The sequence below is a fragment of the Schistocerca serialis genome, chromosome 1, assembly GCF_023864345.2.
Source record: "Schistocerca serialis cubense isolate TAMUIC-IGC-003099 chromosome 1, iqSchSeri2.2, whole genome shotgun sequence".
In the NCBI taxonomy this organism is placed as follows: domain Eukaryota; kingdom Metazoa; phylum Arthropoda; class Insecta; order Orthoptera; family Acrididae; genus Schistocerca; species Schistocerca serialis.
In genome coordinates, this window is record NC_064638.1 from 1,184,740,307 (window position 1) to 1,184,767,840 (window position 27,534).

Below are 27,534 nucleotides of genomic sequence, written 5' to 3' on the forward strand. Positions count from 1 at the left end.
CATAATTTTTCAAAGGGGACGTTTCAGAGTATACGAAATCACCAGCAGAAATTCCGCACTGCCTTCGTCAAATATTGGTTCTTAAATTTACCATCACTGTTTCAAGAGAACAAAATCGCCTTCCTAATGGACTACATAGACCCTTTACCATCTCTGCAGCGCGTCTCTCAGTTTACTGTGATGCCCATCAGCAAACGATTTTAACGTCTTCTTTGTGTAAACGAATATTTCGTACAGGGAAACGGCGATCAGTGCTTGATTCATAGACTCTCAGTACAGGCGGTGCAGCAGACCAATACAGATAACCGTAGCTTTCCTGGGCACGCCGCATTGCTGCCGGTTGTAAACAACTTAATGGGCTTTCAATCGTAGGCCACTTATCATACATCTTAACGAGTCCTGTCCAGCACAGACCACCCGTAGTAAATGTCTTAACGGCATCCGGAGTACAATTGCTGCTCCAAGTTCAGCCGGAGATACCAGCTGGTGAACGTCCCTTCACAAGGCAGTGGCTCTCAACGTCTACGAAATCTCTGTAATCGATCTCTGGCATGTCGAATAGACTGGGCGGCCTACCAACGTTCTGTTTCAGAGAAAGCTATAAGGAATATTACGAGAGCTGTTAGGAATGGACTGCCTGTCTAAAGCACCTGCACCGTCGGTAAACAGCACAAGCTGTCATGGTCTAGGGAGTGGGGATACACGAGACCTCCCTTCCCTCGAGCGGTAGGTGTACATTGCTGGGGAAAAATGCAAGTCCCTCAAGAGCAAGGTCATTTTATTGGAAGTGATGTGACAGGTAATTCATACTCGTAGTAGTATATGATAACAAATTCAGACCCAATGAAACACGCGACGCAGTAAAGTATGTCCAAACAGTTACATAAATATACATTGTACCCCACTCTGGTGTTAACGCATGAACCCTCGTGGTCAAAGAGCCAATGCAAAATGAGACCATGGTGAGAGACTACCTTTCAAATGTGAAAGACATCACCAACTTTGTATGTGGGTCCCCGAAGACAGTAGTAATACCTGAGCCTCTGAAAGTTGCTCAAGGAGCTAGGTCTCTTCATTCTGTAGCTCTCCGGCCTTTTTGCCTTGTCAGATGGTACTGTAGAATAGTTAAGTTTAAAAGTATTTTCCGGAATAAGAAATAGTTAACTTGTTTCTCCGAGGAACTCGAGATTGGAATATCCCCCGTCACTGTTCAGCCTTCTGATCTAGTTCAGCATTGGTTCTTGCCGGAACTGGAGAACGAGCGCGTTCCTGCTGCATCATGTCTCAAACGCCTTCAATTGACAAGAGACCTGGTGATCTTACTGGCAGGGGCAGTGTTTGTATATCACGAAGAGCACGATGCGTCACGGAATCCGTATATAGCCATCAATTACTCTGATGAAAAAACACGTCACCTTCCTGTCGAAGAAGTGACACTAAAACGAGATAATAGGCTGGTTACTATACTCGGCACATACATTAAATGTAACCGCGAGGTGTGGGGTAGGACCTATGGTGTCGTGTACACATGTATGTCCATCACGCATACACACTGAACCTGCTCTCTATCACTAAAGACAACAGAGCATCATTCACAAAACCACAATAGCCATTCTTGGCGGTTTCACGGTGTCAGTTTTAGCCTGGCCAGAGACGCACATGACCTTAATCCTGTTGCAAGCAGACGGTTACAGATGGTCCCTGAAGATACAGCAGCAGCAACAAGTGCACGGATCTTGTCCCTAGATGATGTTCGTCCGGCCACCATTGATCGCACACTGCATCGATCTTCACGTGCGTCTGGGCCTCGCGGATGTCCAGAACCTGGTCTACAGATGTGGGAATATTTCACAGACCACTGGTGAAAGTAGCCACACGTCACCGATACACTGTGCTCAACACTTGCAGCAATCTATCGATACCACAGTCCAGCTTTCCGCAGGTCCACAATGCGACGCTTTTCAAATGGCTTGAGTCCGTCTAAGAGCGTAAGTAATCGTCGTTGGGGCATGGTTGTACTCTAGAGTAAATGTTGCACACACTGTTCACCTCTAAACTCACAGTCACTGCCAGCAGGATCACAACAGAGGGCGTACAGACAGACCTCCAGAGCGCCATTTCATCGCCGATGACGGAGCCAGATGAATCACTAACACTACAACCCGCACAACGCACATATTATACTCTTATGCCACTGGACACGGTTGATGAGGGTGTTCCATTTCTTTTCGGCAGTGTAGTTTACATAGAGGCTGTTATTCGCGTGCACTGCACAATTTTACTAAATTTTGTTAAAGAAGTAGAAACAAAATACAATCAAGAAATGTTGCAAGTGATACAAAGTCAATGCAGAAAATTCGTTTGCATTACATGAACAGACACGACTCAAGATTCACCCTCGACCCTTCAATTCGGTCAGTAACTCGCTCAAACTTCCTAGCCCCTGCAATGTACATTGAAGAGCCAAAGAAACTGGCGCACCTGCCTAATATCGCGAAGGGCCTCCTCGAGCACGTAGAAGTGCCACAGCACGACGTGTCATGGACTCGACTAACGTTGGAGGGAACTGACGCCATGAATCCTGCAAGGCTGTCCGTAAATCAGTAAGAGTACGAAGGGGTGGAGAACTCTTCTGACCAGCATGTTGCAAAGCATCCCAGGTATGTTCAATAATGTTCATGTCTGTAGAATTTGGCGGCCAGTGGAAATGTCTGAACTCAGAAGAATGTTCCTGGAGCTTCTCTGTAGCAATTCTGGAAGTGTGGGGTATCGCATTGTCCTGCTGGAATTTCCCAAGTCCATCGGAATGCACAAAGGACACGAGTGGATGCATATGGACAGACAGGATGCTTACATACGTGTCACCTGTCAGAGTCGTATCTAGACGTATCAGTGGTCCCATATTACTCCAACTGCACACGCCCCACACCATTACAGAGCCTCCACCAGTTTGAACAGTCCCCTGCTGACATGCAGGGTCCACGGATTCATGAGATTGTCTCCATACCCGTACACGTCCATCCGCTCTATACAATCTGAAATGAGACTCGTCCGACCACGCAAGATGCTTCCAGTCATCAAAAGTCCAATGTCGGTGTTGACGGGCCTGGCGAGGCGTAAAGCTTTGTGTCGTGCCGTCATCAACGTTACACGAGTGGGCCTTCGCTTCCGAAAGCCCATATCGATGATGTTTCGTTGAATGGTTCGCATGCTGACACTTGATAATGGTGCAGCATTGAAACTGCAGCAATTTGCGGAAGTGTTGCCCTTCTATCACGCTGAACAATTCTCTTCAGTGTTCGTCGGTCTCGTTCTTGCAGGATCTTTTTCCGGCCGCAGCGATGTGGGAGATTTGATGTTTTACTGGCCTCCTGATATTCACGGTGCATCGTGAAATGGTCGTATGGGAAAATCCTCACTTCATCGCTACCTCGGAGATGCTGCGTTCCATCGCTCGTGCGCCGACTACGTTCAGACTCAAATGTTGATTACCTGCCATTGTAGGAGCAGTAACCGATCTAACAACTGCGCCAGACACTTGCCGACCGCAGCGCAGTATTCTGCCTCTTTACGTATTTCTGTGTTTGAATACTCATGCCTCTTACTACTTTCTTTGGCGCTTTGGTGTAGTTACGTTCTGTAAAGAACAGAAACACTGAAGTCACGCTACTCCATTAGATAAAGCTAACGAGATGAGCAGTATGACTTCCGTTAAGTGACTGGTTGCCGTAACGACTTACTCCAAATCTCCGAAACATTTGCCACGTTATCTACACTTGCATTTCACAAGCCATCGTACTGCTGTAGGGTACTATGCGTATCACTGTCACTTCCACTTTTCTTGTTGCAATCAGGAAAGTTTCGCATTAAAACGATTTTTGTCTCTAGTCTCACCAATTTTATCTGCATGGTCTTTTCGCAAAACGTACGTGGGAGGACGCAATATGCTGGGTGAATCTTCTAGGAACCTAAACTGTCGGAAGTTTGTGAATAACACCGTGATGCGGAACGCCTCTCTTACAACATCTGCCGCTGGAGTTGACTGAGCATTTTCATGGTGCTTTCTTCACGCTTACAAAATGAACCTGCAACGAAACGTGCTGATCATGATTGCATGTTATTTTGTCGGCAGATGACATTATGAGGGTTCTGCGATTTTATTATATGTTACAAGAGCAGCTACCAGCCACGAGCTTGATGACATTTTGCGCATTTCAGTTTCTTTGTTAAATGTATAAATGCATATGGTGACCCACTTTTAACTTTGTGCATTCGTGACTGTGATTAAAAAAAATAGAACTACACTACATAGCGTTATCGGTATGTCTAAACACTTATATGTTTGTCCTGCGGCCGGCCTGAGTGGCCGAGCGGTTCTAGGCGCTACAGTCTGGAACCGAGAGACCGCTACGGTAGCAGGTTCGAATCCTTCCTCGGGCATGGATGTGTGTGATGTCCTTAGGTTAGTTAGGTTTAAGTAGTTCTAAGTTCTAGGGGAGTGATGACCACAGCAGTTAAGTCCCATAGTGCTCAGAGCCATTTGAACCATTTTTTTGCTTGTCCTGCATGGGAGAAATATACATGCCTTCGAAAGAACTAGGACACATTCACTAGCAGCAAGACGTTCAAGGCATACAACTGCTAATTAACACTTCGTCCGGTCAATACAACACAGCTGATGATGAACAAAAGGTTCGAAACCGGTACGGCGAGAAACAATAAAATGTATTAGAAAAAAATTTCAGCGTGTTTGTGGTTGGTAGCTGTTTTAATAATATACAGTTATGTTATTTCATAATATTCCGCATCATGAAGAATCATGTCGCAGTTCACCTCTGGAACTGCATTAGAGTCACGCTGCAGGCCATGGATCGATGCCTGGCGTTACAGTTATTTTACTCTGGTAGGTGCAGCGCGATATTCCTAGCTTCTAGATGATAACTAAGAAATTCGTTGAAGGACAAGTAAAAAGGATAGTACGATTCAACATTAAGGACTGGACAAACGGTGAACTAACCACCTTCTACTGTATGCAGACAACAGCCTTGACTTCCGGAAATCGTTTGAGCTTATGGGATTGGTTCCCAAATATGTGAGTGGCTCGAAGACTTCTTAAGTAACAGATCCGAGTACGTTGTCCTCGATGGTGAGTGTTCATCGGAGGTGAGGGTATCATCTGGAATGCCCCAGGGAAGTGTGGTAGGTCCGCTGTTGTTTTCTATCTACATAAATGATCTTTTGGATAGGGTGGATAGCAATGTGCGGCTGTTTGCTGATGATGCTGTGGTGTACGGGAAGGTGTCGTCGTTGAGTGACTGTAGGAGGATACAAGATGACTTGGACAGGATTTGTGATTGGTGTAAAGAATGACAGCTAACTCTAAATGTAGATAAATGTAAATTAATGCAGATGAATAGGAAAAAGAATCCCGTAATGTTTGAATACTCCATTAGTAGTGTAGCGCTTGACACAGTCACGTCGATTAAATATTTGGGCGTAACATTGCAGAGCTATATGAAGTGGGACAAGCATGTAATGGCAGTTGTGGGGAAGGCGGATAGTCGTCTCTGGTTCATTGGTGGAATTTTGGGAAGATGTGGTTCATCTGTAAAGGAGACCGCTTATAAAACACTAATACGACCTATTCTTGAGTACTGCTCGAGCGTTTGGGATCCCTATCAGGTCGGATTGAGGGAGGACATAGAAGCAATTCAGAGGCGGGCTGCTAGATTTGTTACTGGTAAGTTTGATCATCACGCGAGTGTTACGGAAATGCTTCAGGAACTCGGGTGGGAGTCTCTGGAGGAAAGGAGATGTACTTTTCGTGAATCGCTACTGAGGAAATTTAGAGAACCATCATTTGAGGCTGACTGCAGTACAGTTTTACTGCCGCCAACTTGTATTTCGCGGAAAGACTACAAAGATCAGATAAGAGAGATTAGGGCTCGTACAGAGGCATATAGGCAGTCATGTATCCCTCGTTGTGTTTGGGAGTGGGACAGGAAGAGAAGATACTAGTTGTGGTACGAGGTACCCTCCGCCACGCACCGTATGGTGGACTGCGGAGTATGTATGTAGATGAAAGGCGACGCAGCTGTCAGAGGGATAATGTTTGGTGCTCTCGGCCCGATCGCAAAGTTTAGTATCACGCACGTGAACATCGGACACTCGCTCATCTAGCAGCAGACAGCGACTTGCCACCTGTGGAGAAATAGCGGAAGGAAAGAGGCGTGGGAAAGGGGAAAAGGGGGATGGGAGTAGGGGGTGAAGAAGGGTCGCTGACGAGCCGGATCACTCGCTTTTGCGGCAGAGCGCGATAAACTGGACCGGACAGAGCGGCCGGCGACTTCACGGCAGGTTAAACGGCCGGACGCCGCTTCTATTAGTCCCAACTCGTACTGCGCCAGTGACGCACTCCGTTGCCTAACTGCTGCAGCCTCCTCGCAAGACGTGCCAGGCTCTCTCTCAGACGACTGTTTCGTGCTCCGGTTTCGAAAAATCGGTAAAGAAAGGCTGGGGTACAATGTGCCAGTAGACTCGTAGCAAAGACTCTTCATCTCCGTACGTTCTCGTGGATATTGGGACAACAGCTTTTATCCTGTCTTGTAGGCAGTAAAGGTAGTAACGTCAGACTTATTTACTGATTTTGTCCATCTGCAGCAGTTCTGTAAGCAAGATTTTGCTTCCTTGGATATCCACAGCCTTTAAGTGTTGAAAGGAGTCCACTGGGATAAACTTACTTGTGGCACCCAAATACTGTAATGATACTAACGTAAATTAAAGTGAAACTTTTGTATTGTAAACGATGTATGTCTCTGATGGGCTCTACAAAGCGGATCGCTGACTTCGCACGGCTTCTGGTCTGAGATTGTAGTGTTGGAGTAAGAGAGGACTTGGCGCACAACGGTGAGTGTGTATCAGTCAGTGAGGGAAAGTGGATTGATATTACAAAGAATCTTTACGAGTACATTTATTATTGGAAGTACAAATGTGGAAGCAGAATTTTTCTCGCAGTTAAAGTAAGTAACTTAATTTTTTATTTTATTTTTTTCCTTTTTGGCAGCGCGTTAATGTAAATGACTTGGCTGCTAACTGGTAAAAGTGAGTCCTGTGTTGAGTAGCACCAGAATGTACGTAAACAGATTTGATGTACAGGCTAGTTAGATATTTCCCTTTCGTAATGTTTCTAAGATTCGTTAACACTGGTATACGTAATTTCATGATTTGTCTTTATGAATTTCAGTGACGTTAATACTTACCGTACAAATCTTATTGTTTGTGACTTCGTCAGCTAAGAAAGGGTTTTCATTCATCATCCAAAAGAATTTTATAAATATTTAAGAGTATTACGGCCAGCATTACAGACCGCTGAGCCTGTAGCTAGTATATTCTATTCTTCTTCACGAGAGAGCAGAATATAACGCTATCCACCGTTGCTGCTTTAGACGTAAGATAATTTTATTGTTTTGTTATGTGCCTAGGGATGAAAGTTATCAGTCTTGAACAGGCCCAGAGGATTCAGCACCTAAGGGGCTGAACGTAGGTTACAAGTGTTGTCTTCAGCTCACCTACTACCGTGAAATTATTCCGTGATGTCTTACCATTCTGTCTTCTCGTCGATATTCTTTTAATGCATTCCTTTCCTCGCTGATGCCGCGGAGAACCTCCTCATTCCTTCCTTTATCAGTCCACCTAATATTCAACATTCGTTTCGAGCACCACATCTCAGATACTTCGATTCTCTTATTTTCCGGTATTGCCACAGTCCATGTTTCACCACCATGCAATGCTGAGCTGCAAACGTAAATTCTCAGAAATTTCTTCCTCAAATTAAGACCTGGGTTTGATACTAGTACACTTCTCTTGGCCAGGAATGGCGTTTCTACCAGTCCTGGTGTGCTTTTTATGTCCTCCTTGCTCCGTCCGTCATGGGCTCTATTGCTGAATAAGTAGCAGATTTCCTCAACTTCATCTACTTCGTGATCCCCAATTCTGACGTTAAGTTTCTGGCAGTTCTCGTTATTGGTACTTATCATTACTTTCGTCTTTCTTCGATTTACTCTCAATCCATATTCTGTACTCATTAGACTGTCCATTAGATTCAGCAAATCGTGTAAATCTTCCTCACTTTCACTCAGGAGAGCACTATCATCTGAGAATCTTATTACTGATATTCTTTCACCTTGAATTTTAATTCCACTCTTGAACCTTTCTTTTGTTTCCGTCATTCCTTCTTCGATGAACAGCAGGGGCGAAAGACTACACCCTTTTTAATCTGAGCACTTCGTTCTTGGTCTTCCATTCTTACTGTTCCCTCTTGGCACTTGTACAAATTGTATGATACCTGTCTTTCCCTATAGCTTAGCACTGTTTTTCTCAGAATTTTGAACATTCTGCCTCATTCTACAGAAAGCATAATAATGTTTTTCGGGAATCGACGTAATCACCCGGAATAATTGTGGGGCAAGCATATAGTGTACTCTAATACAGAAACCGGTAGCGTATGAATAAAACAAGATGCAGCTATCGTTACTACGTATAAGATAACTCTACATCTGTACTCCGCGGATCACTTAGAAGTGTGTTCCACAAGATACTTTCCATTCTTCTTCCCATTCCATTCACAAATGAAACGAGACACGAACTGCTGAAGAGGTGAGACGAGATCTTCAGAATATTTTACTGCGAAGACTATAGTAATGCTAAAGGAGGAGAGGAATACGGAGACAATAAAATAAACGAAGATGAGTACAGTGATGATGATTAGGTTGAGAAGTATGTGATAGTCTAAGAAGATGTGATATTTCGCGAAATATCACTTCAAGTTACACCCCCCAGAAACCAAACCGAAAAATGATGACTGACAACCTCAGCTGCCGACAGTTGTTGTTGTTATACCTCGATGTGGACAGTTGAAAACGTGTGCCCCGACCGGGACTCGAACCCGGGATCTCCTGCTTACATGGCAGACGCTCTATCCATCTGAGCCACCGAGGACACATATGAATAGCGCGACTGCAGGGACTTATCCCTTGCACGCTTCCCGTGAGATACATATTCCCAACTGTCCACAAATCTACATATGTATTGTACACATTTTCAGCTGTCCACATCGAGGTATAACAACAACATCTGTCGGCAGCTAAGGTTGTCAGTAAGTCATCATTTATTCCAGGGAAAAGCTGCACGGTCATCAACAGTAACTGTTCTTTCGAGAACAAGTTACTGTATTCATATATAAACCGAAAAATGTAACAGATTTATTTGCAACACACAAATATTCATGCTCTGATTACGGGAAAAGCTATTTCGCTATATACTGAACTGTTAACGGTAATTGTGTACAAAGAAAACATGGATTTTTACCACTGCAACAGTGATTTTTAATTATTTCGATTATTGCGGGCCGGCCGGTGTGGCCGTGCGGTTCTAGGCGCTTCAGTCTGGAACCGCGTGACCGCTACGGTCGCAGGTTCGAATCCTGCCTCGGGCATGGATGTGTGTGATGTTCTTAGGTTAGTTAGGTTTCAGTAGTTCTAAGTTCTAGGGGACTGGTGACCAAAGATGTTAAGTCCCATAGTACTCAGAGCCATTTGAACCATTTGATTATTGCGGTGTACAGTCCACCACTATAGAGTATAGTAATGCGCAGAGGTGTACTATTGCAGTGTTGAAACCTGAGGCACTTTAAACTCGAACACAGTTAACTTAATAATCTCTATGTGTGAATCCTCTAATTAATGTTCTTCTTCTTATACCATACCTGCTGCACACATATTGTCAAAATTTATTTCACTTTTAATATCTATAGAGTGCCCCAAAAATTTGGGATAAAGTCCGATGGCTTGTAGAGAGCGTCTTGGGACCGAATCGAGGATAGGAAACCCAGACTAGAAACGACATCCAACAAAGTTACAGAGAGGCGAAGTCATAGGCGCCAGCATGTACCAGTAGGCCATCCCTTCAGCAGCAAATGTGGGTTTGTACGCTGACAGACCGTGTGTGAAATATCTCGCAATGTTGTTTCTTGTTCAGTGATCGTGACTGATTCCGACAATCGTCAGGGCAGAAGATGGAGCTGCTGCATAGAAAGGCCCTATCTCCTACGAATGTGATGCTCTGTTGCCTCGGTGGATGATGGTTTCAGAGACAGGTTTCCATCTGCAGTGCATTTTCCTCCTATACACCGAAAACAACTGGAGATTTTAGTGAGTTCCAGGAAAAAAATGAACTTTGAATGGAAACCCATGTCCAAAACAATCATCCACTGATGAGGCAACAGGGCACCTCATGCCTAGGAGACGGGGCCTTTCAACGCAGCTAGCTCCATCTTCCGCACTTCCGACCGTGGGAAGCAGTCGCGATCCTGAACAATAAACATCACTGCGACGCTTTCCACTTACAGCACGTTTGCTGCCGAACGGAATACAGCCTCTATAACACCTCGAACTTCGTCGCAACAGTTCTCGGACACCCCCATGTCACTAAACGGCTAATCCAGCGCACGCTCCCAATTGCAGGTTGAAACTTCCTGGCAGATTAAAACTGTGTGCCGGACAGAGACTCGAACTCGGGCACACCCCGGTGCAGAGTGAAAATCTCATTCTGTAAAATCCCTCAGGTGTGCCCAAGTCATGTCTGCGGAATATCCTTTCTTCCAGGGGTGCCAGTTTTGCAGAAAAGCATCTGTGATGTCTGGAAGGTAAGAGACGAGGTAATGGCAGAAATGAAGCTGTGAGGACGAGACGTGAGTCTTTCTTGGGTAGCTCAGTTGGTAGAGCATTTTCCTGCGAAAGGCAAAAGTCCCGAGTTCGAGTCTTGGTTCGGTTTACAGTTTTAATCTGCCAAGAAGTTTCATATCAGCGTATACTCCACTGCAGACCGAAACTCTCATTCCAGTTGCAGGTAGCCATTCTAACAGCTTCCAATGGCAACAAAAATTTTCTTTCAATATTAACAGCTGTCATCTTCAAAAATGGTTCAAATGGCTCTGAGCACTATGGGACTTAACATCTGTGGTCATCAGTCCCCTAGAACTTAGAACTACTTAAACCTAACTAACCTAAGGACATCACACACATCCATGTCCGAGGCAGGATTCGAACCTGCGACCGTAGCCGCCACGCGGTTCCGGACTGAGCGCCTAGAACCGCTAGACCACCGCGGCCGGCCTGTCATCTTCCGTCAAAGGTTTAACACAATAATTCAAGTATTATAGCTGGAAAAACTATATATGTCTTGAGACAGCACGAATTATCCACATTATATTCACCCAGTGTTCTAGAATGAGATCATTTAGCGACTTCCAACAAAACACATGAAAACTTTTTCTGAGTATCAACTCCACAATATAATCATACGAAAAAATTTTATCGTTACGTCACTTTAACTAGACGTGCACTAAAACTACATCAGCTATAAAATTTTAATTTATTACGTATTAACTAATAGTTCTATTCGCAGCCATGCTTTTGAATTTAACTGCAGAATTATACACTGCTGGCCAATAAAATTGCTGCACCACGAAGATGACGTGCTACAGACGTGAAATATAACCGACAGGAAGAAGATGCTGTGATATGCAAATGATTAGCTTTTCAGAGCATTCACACAAGGTTGGCGCCGGTGGCGAAACCTACAACGTGCTGACAATAGAAAAGTTTCCAACCGATTTCTCATACACAAACAGCAGGCGACCGGCGTTGCCTGGTGAAACGTTGTTGTGATGCCTCGTGTGAGGAGGAGAAATGCGTACCATCACGTTTCCGATTTTGATCGGACTGCAGCCTATCGCGATTTCGGTTTATCGTATCGCGACATTGCTGCTGGCGTTGGTCGTGATCCAATGACTGTTAGCAGAATATGGAATCCGTGGGTACAGGAGGGTAATACGGAACGCCGTGCTGGATCCCAACGGCCTCGTATCACTAGCAGTCGAGATGACAGGCATCTTATCCGCATGGCTGTAACGGATCGTGCAGCCACGTCTCCATCCCTGAGTCTACACATGGAGATGTTTGCAATACAACAACCACCTGCACAAACAGTTCGACGACGTTTGCAGTAGCATGGACTATCAGCTCTGAGACCGTGGCTGCGGTTACTCTTGACGCTGCATCACAGACAGGAGCGCCTGTGATGGTGTACTCAACGACGAACCTGGGTGCACGAATGGCAAAACGTTATTTTTTCGGATGAATCCAGGTTGTGTTTACAGCATCATGATGGTCGCATCCATGTTTGGTCGTCGTCGCCATACTGGCGTATCACCCGGCGTGATGGAATGGGGTGCCATAGGTTACACGTCTCGGTAACCTCTTGTTCGCATTAACGGCACTTTGAACAGTGGACATTACATTTCAGACGTGGTCCGACCCATGGCTCTACCCTTCATTCGATCCCTGCGGAACCTACATTTCAGCAGGATAATGCAGGACCGCATGTTGCAGCTCCTATACGGGCCTTTCTGGATACAGAAAATATTCGACTGCTGCCCTGACCAGGACATTCTCCAGATCTCTCACCAATTGAAAACGCTTGGTCAATGGTGGCCGAGCAACTGGCTCGTCACAATACGCCAGTCACTACTCTTGATGAACTGTGGTATCGTGTTGAAGCTGCATGGGCAGCTGTACCTGTACACGCCATCCAAGCTCTGTTTGACTCAATGCCCAGGCGTATCAAGGCCGTTATTATAGCCAGAGGTGGTTGTTCTGGGTACTGATTTCTCAGGATCTATGCACCCAAGTGGCTTGTCAGTTCTGGTATAATATATTTGTCCAATGAATACCCGTTTATCATCTGCATTTGTCCTTGGTGTAGCAATTTTAATGGTCAATAGTGTATAATTTTACAACACACTGTTCGGGAGATATGATGTTTTATCATGGGAGTTCGATTCTTTATGGAATCGGGTGTGGGAATTTACTGGTTCACTACTACTCAACGTAACTCTGTCCCTCAAAACGCTGCCGCTGCCCGAAGTGGTTAAGTCACCATGTCACGGATTGCGCGGCCTCTCCCGCCGGAGGTTTGAGTCCTTCTTCGGACATGGGTTTGTGTGTTGTTTTTAGCATAAATTGGTTTAAGCAGTGTTTAAGTCTAGGGACCGATGACCTCAGCACTTTGGTCCCTAAGGAATGCACACACACAAAATGCCACCTATCTCTATTCGAGACGTGACCCACTGACTCCTAAGACTCACACTGAGCGCTCGGATCGAGTAACTCGCACTGTCAGTAGTACTGTGACCCGCGAATGTCCGCCTTCCAAACAACTTTGCCTCTGGTTACAGTTACCGATCTACCTTACGTTCTGCCCGACCTGTGTATGAAACTATTTCTCGCAACCAACGATCCAACGGATACAGTCACACGGTAGCCAGGAAGGCCGATACCGGAGCCGCGCGCGATGGGCGGTGGAGAGAGCAGGCGAAGTATTTTAACGAATATTGCATCTTAACAGGCGCGGTGGAGAGAGCAGGCGGAGTATTTTAACGAATATTGCATCTTAACAGGCGGCGCCCGGCAGCGCGGTCTTATGAAGCTGCAGCGCGGGGGCCCCGCCAAACACGGGCCGCGGCTGACGCGCCTCAGATAGCGTCCGTGTTTGCTCAGCCGGCGCGGCGGTCGCCGAACCGGCGGGATTTGCTCTGCCCTGCTCTGCGGCTTCCTGCCGGGATTCGCTTCCTCCTGGATTTGCCAGAGTGCGCCGCTGTCGCCGGATAGACACCTCCTGCGATGGGCGGATATTGGTTTAAGAGGTTCCCACACGTATTACGTCTCGCAGTATTGCGTCTGCGCAGTTGACAGGAATGCTAACCGCTATTCTCTGATCCGCACCGCAGAGATTACGATACAGCAGTCCACTCTGGCCCATTTAGTACGCTGGAGCTCTTACGGCGTTTTCTCACGCCTGGCCCGTTTTTTCGTCTGTCGAACTTGGAACTGGAAATTTACGTTTCACAGAGTGTAGGGCACAGTCAAATGAAGGAGAAGGGGTGCCCCTGGGATCATTGCTGGGGCTACTTCTTTTCCTTACTTATATTACAATGAAATGAATACCCCTAGCTGCATACAGGCGTTGATACAAGTCAACGGGGACAGTTGAAAACGTATGCCCCGACCGGGACTCGAACCCAGGTTCTCCTGCTTACATAGCAGACGCTCTATCCATCTGAGCCAACGAGGACACAGGGGATAGTGCAACTGCAGGGAATTATCTCTGGCACGCCTCCTGTGAGACCCACATTCCCAACATATTGTCCCGTACTATATTCATAGTTCCCCTGCCCATTATACTCACTTAAGAGTTCGGGCACTGTATGTGCATCCGCACAGAATAAGATGGTCAAATGGCCGGTGAGCCTTATATATATACCGGGTGATCAAAAAGTCGGTATAAATTTGAAGACTGAATAAATCACGGAATAATGTCGATAGAGAAGTACAAATTGACCCACATGCTTGGAATGACATGGGGTTTTATTAGAACCAAAAAATACAAAAGTTCAAAAAATGTCCGACAGATGGCGCTTCATCTGATCAGAATAGCAATAATTAGCATAACAAAGCAAGACAAAGCAAAGATGATGTTCTTTCAGGAAATGCTCAATATGTCCACCATCATTCGTCAACAGTAGCTGTAGTCGAGGAATAATATTGTGAACAGCACTGTAAAGCATGTACGGAGTTATGGTGGAGCATTGACGTCGGATGTTCTCTTTCAGCATCCCTAGAGATGTCGGTCGATCACGATACACTTGCGACTTCAGGTGACCCCAAAGCCAATAATCGCAAGGACTGAGGTCTGGGGACCTGGGAGGCGAAGCATGACGAAAGTGGCGGCTGAGCACACGATTATCACCAAACGACGCGCGCAAGAGATCTTTCACGCTTCTAGCAATATGGGGTGTTTTTTTTTTCGTTCTAATAAAACCACATGACATTCCAAGCATGTGTGTCACCCAGTCTACGTTATTCCGTGGTTTACTAAGTTTTCAAATTTATACTGACTTTTTGATCACCCTATATATCTGTTCTTTCGGACATGTCTGAAAGAACAGAGACCATCTTCATATATATATATATATATATATATATATATATATATATATATATATATATATATATATGAAGATGGTCTCTGTTCTTTCAGACATGTCCGAAAGAACAGATATTCACCCACAGACTACAGGGCACACATATATATGAAGATGGTCTCTGTTCTTTCAGAGATGTCCGAAAGAATAGATATTCACCCACAGACTGTAGGGCACAGTCATATATATATATATATATATATATATATATGAAGATGGTCTCTGTTCTTTCAGACATGTCCTAAAGAACAGATATTCACCCACAGACTGTAGGGCACAGTCATATGAGGGAGAGGGGAGGAAGGGATGCCCCTGGGATCACTGCTGGGGCCACTTCTGTTCCTTACTTACATTACGATGAAATTAATACCCCTAGCTGCATACAGGCGTTGATATAACTCGGAAAGAAGAGATACCATCTTCTTATATATACCTTATTTATGTAAATAACACGCCCTTTATGTTACAGGTAATTCTAAAATATTTCTGTCTGCTGATGACACTAGCTTGGTAGTAAAGGATGTTGTGTGCATCACTGGCTCTGTTTCAAATTGTGCAGTTTATGATATAAATTGATGGCCTGTAGAAAATAAACTAACGCTAACTCACAGTAAGACTCAGTTTTTGCACTTTCTAACACAAAGTTAAAAAAAACCTGACGTATTAATTTCACTGAATGAGCATATGGTTAGTGAAACTGAGCAGTTCAAATTTATACGTGGGCAGATAGATTGTAAAGTGTCGGTCAGATAGATTGTAAACTGTCGTGGGAAGCTCACGTTCAGGGTCTTGTTCAAAGACTTAATGCTGCCATTTTTACTATTCGAACGGTATCTAAAGTAAGTGGTAGTTCGAAACGAAAAGTATTCTACTTTGCTTATTTTCATTCGATTTTGGGGTAACTCTTACTTTTCTCACAGGATATTTTTGGCCCAGAGACGGGCAGTTCGGGCAGTAAGTGGTGTAAGTTCGCAGACCTCTTGTCGACCCCGGTTCATTAGTCTGGGTATTCTGACATTGGGCTCTCAATACATATATATTCTCTACTGTCGTTTCACGTTAAAAATACCAACTTATTCCCAAGAATTAGCAGCTGTCACTCAGTTAATACAAGGCAGAAATCCAATCTGCATTTGGATCGCACTTCCTTGACTCTTGTACAGAGGGCTGTGCAGTATACTGCTGCATCCATTTTCAGTGCACAAGAATTCAAAAGTCTTAGCAGTAATCCCCGTGCTTTCAAATCGAAACTGAAGAGTTCCTCGTGGGTCACTCCTATTCTGTAGAGAAGTTACTTGAAAAATTAATCTGATTCATATGTTATATTGTTGATCGGGTTTACATAAACTTATGGCTTGCCTTTTTCTGGGTTCATAAACATTTTATTTTATCTGTTATTACTTTTACGTTGTAATTTCATGTACTGACACATTCCATAACCTTGGACATTTGCTCTTCAATTTGGTCTTTCGGAACTAGACGTGTTAAATATAATATAAGAAGATATGGGAGAAGCTCTCAGGCTTCAAGAAAAACGTAATAACGCCAGTTCCAAATATGTTACAAGCTGACTGGTGTGAATATTACGGAACAATTAGTTTAATAATTGTCGGTTCCAAGATACTATTTACAGGAGGATGGGGAAACTGGTAGAATCCAACCACGGGGAAGTTCAGCATGGGTTCTGTAGATACGCTGTAACACCTGAGGCAACGTTTACCACACTACGCATCTTAGAAAGTAGACTCAAAAAGGCGAACCTACATATACAGGATGGTAGATTGATGCGTATCATTTGACATACAATGCTGGTTTCCCCTGTTGCCTCACAACCTTGTCACTTGGCTTGCCAGATGTACTAGATTTAGTTGCAATTAACTCAAGTAATGTAACATTTGAAATATTTTATTCTATATCTCCTGCGACTTAGCGTTTGATTTTTTAAGAAATTCCTTTCTAGTATATTCAAATATTCATGATTTATTACCTATATGGAATTCTCATGATTTGTTCTCTGCGTAGAAAACATTAACGATGAATGTTTCATGAAGAAGAGAAAGGAAACTTTGGAAATTTTCTGATACTAAAGAATCCTGGAGTTTAGATGAATACATCAAATAACTAATGAAGAAGTTCTACAGAAATAAAAAAATTATGACTAGACTAAAATAAGGGTTCCATTAATAGTACACATTCTCAGAGACAAGGAATGGATATTTTGGTACAGAAAGGGTGCGTAAGATTATTAAATTTTAGATAGATACGAAAGCTTGAGTACAGTAAGGTGATTCAGATAGTTTTAGGTGGCATCAGTTTCGCAGAAATGAAAATGTTTGGATGAGATAGACTAGCGAGGACATCTTGCATCCAACTAGTCGTCAGACTGGAAACCACAATAACGAAAAATACCAATAAAATACAGGACCATTACGAACACATTTCAACGTAACATAGCCTGTCAAGTTCTTGACATGTTTATTAGTTTACAAATCTCTGTCCGAAACACTGAAAAGGACTTTCTGGATGTTTCTTTTAAGATATCTGCAACTTCGAGAAGTCAGAATCGATCGTGTTACAAATTACTGACTAATACTGCCATACTGTTAAATATTAGTGAAGTGGTTTCTTAAAAAAATGTACGCCAGTTCACTATAATGTAAAATACTTGTAGCGTGCTACATTTATGCATGTAATAAGCATTCGAATATTTAGGACAAAATTTGGCATTCTAATGCTATCACTTTATAAAAGGTACAACGTAATTAACTGGGAGTACAGTTTTATGCGATTTATAGATCAATTTTCTATCTGAGAAGTAGGCTTCAGATATACTACTGTTTAGTCGGAAACTGACTTCTGAGGTCGTGTATATGCAGAAAACACAAGTTGAGTTTTGTGAAGAAGAAAACAGCAACCACCCACTTTTAATTTACAAAAAACTGCGCCATTACCGGTTTCGAACCGACAGGTTCATGTTCCGATGTGTGTTAAAGATTAAATTACATTTCTGACTGTCACTAGTGCAACGTAATGACGCAGATATTTCTATGCAGTTAACCTAAAATAAATCCAATACAACCTCAGAGATTTGTTTACGCGATTTTCATTCGTCATTAGGTACAGTTACAGTTAAACAGGGCGTTTCTCACATCGTTTTTTGCTGTTGGTCACCACCACCCAAATTTTCCCCACAAGGAGGAAAAACAGCAGACATTGTAAAGAACAACAATTAAAAACCATGAAAGTCACCTGAAAATGGACATTTAAGATCGAAACCGTTATCAGCACTATGCGTGTAAATAAATAACTTTATTAACACTGGCCGGTTGTTGTTTTCTTCTTTGCAAGAACCAACTTGCATTTTATATATCCATATTTTAACCTCGCGAATCGAAGGGATAACGCTACTGGAAATTTAGGGAATCCGAAGTCGTCTGACTTTTCAGTTGCAAGGAGAATAGCGGCGAAATAGTTGGGAGATTTCACGACAGATGACTCTGGGCACACTTGTTATTAGTCAGCATACATATTTGCTTTTCTGGAGACTGTTGCGTGTTGTACTGCCAGCAGCAGCGTTGTTTTACATTTCACTTGTTGTTTATGTTTTTCGCAGGTTCGAATCCTACCTTGGGCATGGATGTGTGTGATGTCCTTAGGTTAGTTAGGTTTAAGCAGTTCTAAGTTCTAGGGGACTTATGACCACAGCAGTTGAGTCCCATAGTGTTCAGAGCCATTTGAACCATTTGTTTATGTTTTGATGTAGTCCCGTTTCCGTCTTCTTGTCATGCATTTGTGTATAGTGGTGTATGTCAGAAAAAGAGACGAATTTTGTGACAGTAGGGAGCTGGGAGAGGAGGAGAAGAATTGCTAATACTGATGTCTATAGAACTGTGTATATGTAGTTATTTCTTGTTCAGAGCAAGGGCCCTTTATAAGTAGAAGTTATGTTGCAATGGCAGCAACAATTGTGGTGTACTTGAATAATGATGACAAAATTAGCGGATGTATTTGAATGTAACGTCGTTTACTCTTTTTAAAATATGCTACCAATTTCATCATGTCACCTTCAGCCCCTACATATGGAAATGTACATAACGTGACAGAAGAGTATGAGAGCATAGACAACATAGCTAACAGTTTATGACTAAAAAAAAATCACGTCATAAAATTACATAATGAAATTACGTTATTGTTATCCCCACAAACCAAAATTAGCATCTTACTTATTCTGCAGTTTTCTTTTACAACAATGACGTAATGGACTTGAGGGGAACTCACACGCACAAAGAGTAATATCAGCAAAGCGATCGCAGTCACATACGTCCCTAACAGCCACCATCAATATGTACCCACAGAGTTTAAAAGTAGCATAGATGATATATGTCGAAAAACTATTGCCGAGGAACATACCATATGGCAGATCCTCTATATACATGTAACAATAAGCTATAGTGAGTAACCTAGTAAAAGTCAGTCAGTAAAACCAGTAGCCGCAAATGTGAAACTACACCTACTGGACCATAAACTAAGAAAAGCCCATATGGAAACCCAGCAGGACAAAACCAAGTACAAGTACGTATTAACATACAAGAACAAGACAAAGAACTATGAAGACTCCACGATAATAGGAACACAGGTAATAACTCACGCAAACATGACAAACGTCGAGCGCATCAATATACGTCCCGGATGAAACGCATAATTAATATCTTATACTTGTGTATACCTTAACTACACTGTGTTAGCGGCGCACCAGATACTGTGCGCCCACAAGGCGCTTCGTGCAAAGAAATCAACATTGAACCCACTCCCAGTTACTAATGAACTGGACACAACCATACATTCGAAGCAAAAATAAAAGTGGCAGTTGAAGTCATTCATAATATAGCAGTACATTAACCGCAACAACGTCACAACCGAACGCTGCAGAAACGAACACGAGATAATGAAAAGGCAAACGGATGACATGCTCACACGCCTTAAAAACCTAAATTGTTCGTTAAGTATCCAGACCAACCGGTCCACAAAACTATTCCATTACCACTCCGTCGTCAGGCCACGAGTGGCCTACTGGGACCATCCGACCGCCGTGTCATCCTCAGAGGACGATGCAGATAGGACGAGCGTGGGGTCAGCACACCGTTCTCCCGGTCGTTATGATGGTATTCTTGACCGAAGCCGCTACTATTCCGTCGAGTAGCTCCTCAACTGGCATCACGAGGCTGAGTGCACCGTCGGCCGAAGTGGCCGTGCGGTTAAAGGCGCTGCAGTCTAGAACCGCAAGACCGCTACGGTCGCAGGTTCGAATCCTGCCTCGGGCATGGATGTTTGTGATGTCCTTAGGTTAGTTAGGTTTAACTAGTTCTAAGTTCTAGGGGACTAATGACCTCAGCAGTTGAGTCTCATAGTGCTCAGAGCCATTTGAACCATTTGAACCTGAGTGCACCCCGAAAAATGCCAACAGCGCATGGCGGCTGGATGGTCACCCATCCAAGATTCCATTACTACACACTGGAAAATTTGCAAGTACCACCCCCAGTTTTCTGTGCCCTCAGACTCTTTTATCATGTTACGTATATTTCCATATGCAGGGATCTGAAGATGACACCATGTGATGTTGAAACTAGTAGCATGGTTTAAAAACTACAAACGACGACAGATACAAAGACAGCAGCTTGTTTTGTTAAAAAAATGGTTCAAATGGCTCTGAGCACTATGCGACTTAACATCTGAGGTCATCAGTCCCCCAGAACTTAGAACTTCTTAAACCTAACTAACCTAAGGACACGCCACACATTCATGCCCGAGGCAGGAATCGAACCTGCGACCGTAGCAGTCGCGCGGTTTCGGACTGAAGCGCCTAGAACCGCTCTGCCACCGCGGCCGGCCAGCTGGTTTTGTCATCATTGTTCAAGTACTACGTGTCCAGCCACAGTCCCACTTGATGGATTACCAGAGACACAATGGTGGTTGTTCATCGTCACGACTTTCACATCTTGTACAATGTTTAACGTTTCATGGACACGATTTACTAAGCAGTCCGGTTTGGTTAGTGCTGTCTTATTGTATTTTCAGGTTCTTGCCGCTTCTGAAATTTCTCTAGCTTCATCGACACGTTCAGTGACCTGCAGTCTTGACACTTCAACTGGAAAAGACTTCAGTGCGTTGGTGCGGCTGAAGCGTGTTCCTTGTTATGTATTCTAATGTGGTTTTCGCGTCTATTTCACTGCCTATTTTATCAAGCGACTTCTTATTTGACTCCGTTCCAGACTTTTCCACTCAGAAATATCGGATGTGGTCACCGGGAATCGAACGCGGCACCTCTCCGCTACAGTAGCCAGTAACGCCAACGAACTAACAGCGCTGGCGGCCGAAGGGCTGCTGAGCCCGCACGGTGGCGGCGGAGCGGCAGAGATCGCGAACTGTGACGGGGTCGGCGTTGTGAAACACCTGGGCGGCGTCGCGCGGTGTTTGCCGACGCTCGGTTCCCACAGCACGCGCCGGCGTCAGCGTTAACGCCGTCTGAGCCAGCGGCGACGCGACTTTGCAGCTCCACCGCTTCCGGCGCTGACTGCACACCAGGAAAACAAGCACCGAGCAGTGATGAAGACCCGAGCTAGCGCGCACAAGGTATTCTGGCCGCGTAGCAACGGACGGCCAGTCGGCCTTGTGGATGATAAATTCTCTGAGTGCTGTCTTTTTACAGAAGATTGGTGACCACTCTAGAAAAAAAGGATGGAAGATTAGGGTTTAACATCTCTCTGCCGACGAGATTAGAGACGGAGCATGTGATCAGATTGATGAAAGATGAGGAAGAGAATCGGACTTGTTCACTTACCAGATTTTACAAGCATTAAGCAATGCCGGTTGGCATTTTCTGCGAGTACTGTTAGGCCTTTGACTGTGTGAATCAGAGTATTCCCCAACACACACTGAAGAGCCAAAGCAACTGGTACACCTGCCCAATATCGTGTAAGGCCCCCCGAGCACGCGCAAGTGCCACAAATTGACATGCCATGGACTCGACTAATGTCTGAAGTAGTGCTGGAATTAACTAACGCCATGAATCCTGCAGGGCTGTCCATAAATCCGTAATAATACGTGGGGGTGAAGATCTGTTCTGGAGAGCACGTTGCAAAGGTATCTCAGATAAGCTCAATAATGTTCATGTCTGGGGAGTATGGCAGCCAGCGGAAGTGTTTAAACTCAGAAGAGCGTTCCTGGAGCCCCACTGTAGCACTTTCGGACGTGTGGGGACTCCACTGCCTGCTCCAATTGCCCAACTCCGTCGGAATGCACAATGGACTTATGACCAGACAGGATGCTTACGTAAGGAGTTCCCCATCACTCCAACTGCACACGCCCCACATCATTACAGAGCCTCCACCAGCTTGAACAGTAACCTGGTGACATTGCAGGGTCCATGGATTCATGACGTTGTCTCCATATCCGTACACGTCCATCCCCTAGACAAAATTTGAAACGAGACTCGTCTGACCAAGCAACATGTTTCCAGGCATCAACAGTCTAATGTCTGTGTCGACGGGCCCAGGTGGGACGTAATGCTTTGTGTCGTGCGGTCATGAAAGGTACACGAGTGAACCTTCGGCTACGAAAGCCCATATCGATGATGTTTCGTTAAATGGTTAGCAAGCTGACACTTGTTGATGGCCTATCATTGAAATCTGCAGCAGTTTGCGGAAGGGCTGCCCTTCTGTCACGTTAAACGATTCTCTTCAGTCGACGTTGGTTCCGCCACAGCGATGTCGGAGATCTGATGTTTTACCGGATCCATTCGTGAAATGCTCGTACGGGGAAATCCCCATTTCATCGCTACCTCGGATATGCTGTGTCCCATCGCTCGTGCACCGAGTATAACACCATGTTCAGACTGGCTTAAATCATGATACCCGGCCATTGTAGCAGCAATAACCGATCTAAAAACTGCAGCAGACACTTGTCTTATATAGGTGTTGCCGACCGCTGCGCCTTATTCTGCCTGTTTACGTATTTCGTGTTTGAATACCCATGCCTATACCACTTTCTCTGGCGCTCCAGTGTAAGCTGACGTTTTACGGGACTGATGACATAGCTGACAATGGATAATGTCATATCTAACCAAAAGAATGCAGAAATTTGTACTTAGTAATCCAAGCAATATCGTCCAGGGACATAATTCTGACTGACGAGTAATGACGTATGCCGTTGCCCAAAGTTCAGTTTTAAGTCCACTACCGTTCCTCTTATATGTAAACGACCTTACGTCTACTGTACAACAAGCAAAACTAGTTCCTTTTGCAGATGACTCTAGCATTGCAATCAATCTAAGCATATGAACAGAAACAGAAGGAATGGTAAACAAAGTTTCGCCAGCTGCGACATAGTCGCATAGTTGCAAAAATGGCTGTGTGGACGATGTGGCCTATTCTGCACCTTATTTTACATCTATGTGATGATGCTGTGCTGAGTATATTTATATGTTTTGACGATGCCATTATGGCCTTATCACTTTAGGACATGATGTAGAAAAGACTTGAGGATGGTCATTACTGACTGAAACCGGTCATCGTCAAAAGAATTGATATTGTGATCAAAGACTGAAATATAAAAAAAAAAACATTTGATGGTTAACAAAGTTCTTAAAAGTACCATTGAGTGGTTTTCTGCGAATGGTTTCACCTTCAGTTTTAAAAAGGCACAACGCATTCAACTGTCCACATCTGTAAGTACTAACACCAATGATAAGTGTGACACACGGTGAGGAAATAATAATTAGGATGGAAACTTCAAAATTCTTAGGAGTCCGTATTGGTGACAATTTAAAAGGAAAAAACTCATTTAAAACTCATTTTGGAACTGCTAAAACAATTCAGTTCATCCACATTTGCGCTTAGAATCATTGCAAATCTTGGTGAGACACAAATCAGTAAATTGACATGTTTATATATTTTCATTCAATAATGCCATATGGAATAGTGTTCTGGGGTAAATCATCTTTAAGAAAGACGTTCTTTATTGCAGAAAACCGTGTTGGAAGAATTGTACGTTGTAGTGCTCTCCGATACACACGATCGAACAGCGGAGGAGTGGTACTCAAGCGTCAACTTTAGGTTACAATATCTCCGGATGTAATTAACATTTTACAATGCAACAAACGGCACTGATTACGTATTTGTTTATATGTTCAGATGTGCTAACAAAACTAATGGGGTTCCATTTAAAAAAACGTAGGTTTGTGTTAAAAAACATACTTCCATGCATTTTTGTATGGTTTGTATTAAACAATTACACTAGCCCCTCTACTCACGTTCGGTCTGTGGAATCGGTTCGTCAGTATTTGATGTGGTATACGAAATATATCCAGCGGTAACGTTAGGTTCAAATGGCTCTGAGCACTATGGGACTTAACAGCTGTGGTCATCAGTCCCCTAGAACTTAGAACTAATTAAACCTAACTAACCTAAGGACATCACACACATCCAAGCCCGAGGCAGGATTCGAACCTGCGACCGTAGCAGTCGCGCGGTTCCGGACTGCGCGCCTAGAACCGCGAGACCACCGCGGCCGGTTAACGTTAGGTGACTCACCCTGTATATATATATATATCAGTCAGGTTGGCTAAAATTCTTTGGGGTCCGAAAAGCACAGATTACTTTCCAAGTGTTCAAATTGTGTCAAAACCTCACACAAATATTAAACTTCCTGACGGATTAAAACTGTATGCGGGCCGAGACTCGAACTCGGGACCTTGCCTTTCACGGGCAAGTGCTCTACCAACTGAGCTACCCAAGCACACAAATATTGTTTGGAAGATACTACGCATCTGTTTTAGTAAACGAAATTTCAACTGCACTTACAAAAGCAGAGTTGGAAGTAGTGATAACTATTCAAAAAGCCATTGCTCATGCTTCCCGGGACACGGCGTCATTGCCGTATTGATTTCCCTGCAGAACAGTCATTCGCTATCAGAGAAGAACAAAAGATTCCGGCGGACACATTTTCAGTCACAATGGCGCTTCATTTGCGCCGAAGATCATCAGCAACATTTGTTCCCAACCATTCCAAATCAGTACGATAATCAACGTATCATTGTTGCTGAAAATGTGGATCTGCTTCTCTCAATACACTTCATTGTTTTGCACGACCGCATATAAATGATGAAATGATCTTTGGTTGAAAATATGAAAGGGAAACGTCACAGAGCGAAGTCCCATTTATTAAATGCGTTTCTGCCACATTTATGAAACACTGGAAGATAAGATTAAATCAACTTATGTCAGAGCTTAGCAAAACGTAATAATATTTATAAAAACGATACACTTTGTTGACTACAGACTACGTTAACGTAGTCTGCTGCCTGCTGTCCTTCGGTCTCAACATTTATAATTTTCACCTTTTAGGGGTAATCTTTCACTGTCCATTCCTCCGAGAGGGTCGTTACGCAATAAGTGATTCTAATCTATTCCTTTGTGTATAGTTGCAGTTCGTCTCTAATTTCTAAGCGTGTATGTCATCATACATCCTCACATCCTTTCATTCACCTAATAAATCACATTTCTTGTGGCAAGATACCTGCTTTTTTCGTGAGGGCTTAACTTCCGCAACTGAATTTGGGAACAGCCATAGTCCTGCATAAATTCTTTAATGTCCCCCCCTTTTGTCCTTTGTTTCTTAAGCTTTTGTTAATTGTTTCTTATGAGGAATTAAATTTGTCCAGCTTTTATTTCATGTACTGGTTGTAGTCGTGCGTTATTGTATTTCTCATTCCCGGTACCTGATACTTTTTACTCGTTCTGTTATTTCAGTATTAATTCCAATCAAGTTAAGTCTCTGGCCATTAACTATGTTCCCTTCGAGAATACTGTGATGTTATATTCCTTGCAGACTTTACATATGGTAACAAATTAAGTAGCATTTTCTAACTAGTTCTTGCAAAAACACCGAATTCCAGTGCCAAACTGTAGGACAACCTGGCTCTGAGCACTATGGGACTTAACATCTATGGTCATCAGTCCCCGAGAACTTAGAACTACTTAAACCTAACTAACCTAAGGACATCACACAACACCCAGCCATCACGAGGCAGAGAAAATCCCTGACCCCGCCGGGAATCGAACCCGGGAACCCGGGCGTGGGAAGCGAGAACGCTACCGCACGACCACGAGATGCGGGCTAGGACAACCTGAAGTAATCGTGCCCTCTGCTAATTTCAAGTCAATGATGAAGAAATGTAACCTTTCGCCTGATCGTATCAGCTTCGATTTTCCGCCAGTTCATTACCTGTACTCTGCGGCTAGTTAACTCCTCCCAAGGAATTTCTGATGTTTTGCGTCAGCGAAGTTCCTACACGGTAAAATGTCTGAAGCCCTCCAACAGCGTGCAAACTTTGTAGACCCGAAGGCCTACTGTTTGGTTTACGGGAGTTTGGAGGGGCAGGTAACTTCGTATAAAATACCTCAAACCATTACGTAACCCACACACGAAAAGTAAGCGGTGCACGGCTACAAAACAGAAGACGAGGACACGACGAAAGTTGCTCTACACTGGAAGTATTAATTTTTGATAAGGTAGCACTGTAGAATAAATTTGCCATTACTTCTTTCATCCAACTTATCTGCCCAGAATGAGAATGCAGATGTATCGTCATATTCGCTGGCTCGCAATTCACGTGTGACCAACCACCTCAGAGCATGATATTTACCTTTTCACCTATAAGTTTTCAAGCTACATAAATTTTTTCAGTCTGAGAACGAGCTTAAAAGTATTAAACTACCTGGTGCGCTAAACTTAAGAACGTACGAGGGTCACTCCAAAAGAAATGCACACTATTTTATTTTTAAATCCATCTTTTATTCTACATGTTTGAAAGTTTTATAGTGTGCAGATACATCCTTTGGGAACAATATTTTCAGTTCTCCACATAATTTCCATCCCTCTCAACTGCCTTACGCCGTCTTGGAACCAGCGCCCGTATACCCGCACGGTAAACTTCTGGACCAACCTGTTGGAGCCGCGGTTGCCTCTTCCTGGTGAAAAATGATGAAGCCATGTTTCATCATCTGTCACAATTCTTCCAAGAAATTCATATCCACCATTCTCGTACTATTCCAAAAGTTCGCTGCATACCGTTTTTCTTGTTTCTTTGTGAGCCACTGTCAACATCCTGGGAACCCACTGGCACAAACTTTTCAGTAATTTGCAAACACTTCTTTCCTCTATCCCTGGCATTCGGTAGGACGACGGTTCAAACCCGCGTCCGGCCATCCTGATTTAGGTTTTCCTTGATTTCCCTAAATCGCTCCAGGTGATTTCCGGGATGTTTCCTTCGAAAGGTCAGGGCCGCTAACTTCCCCATCCTTCCCTAACCCAATGGGACCGATGACCTCGCTGTTTGGTCCCCTCCCCCACTCAACCAACCATCCAATCCGCTGTTC

The 27,534-nt window shown here is 43.9% G+C and overlaps 2 non-coding genes across 2 annotated transcripts; both read right to left on the reverse strand.

The window, feature by feature from the left end:
• Positions 1-8,923: 8,923 nt before the first annotated feature.
• Positions 8,924-8,997, reverse strand: Trnat-ugu (transfer RNA threonine (anticodon UGU)). Its single transcript has one exon. It is a non-coding gene; the product is annotated as a tRNA-Thr (tRNA).
• Positions 8,998-24,819: 15,822 nt separating this feature from the next.
• Positions 24,820-24,894, reverse strand: Trnas-uga (transfer RNA serine (anticodon UGA)). Its single transcript has one exon. It is a non-coding gene; the product is annotated as a tRNA-Ser (tRNA).
• Positions 24,895-27,534: the final 2,640 nt, after the last annotated feature.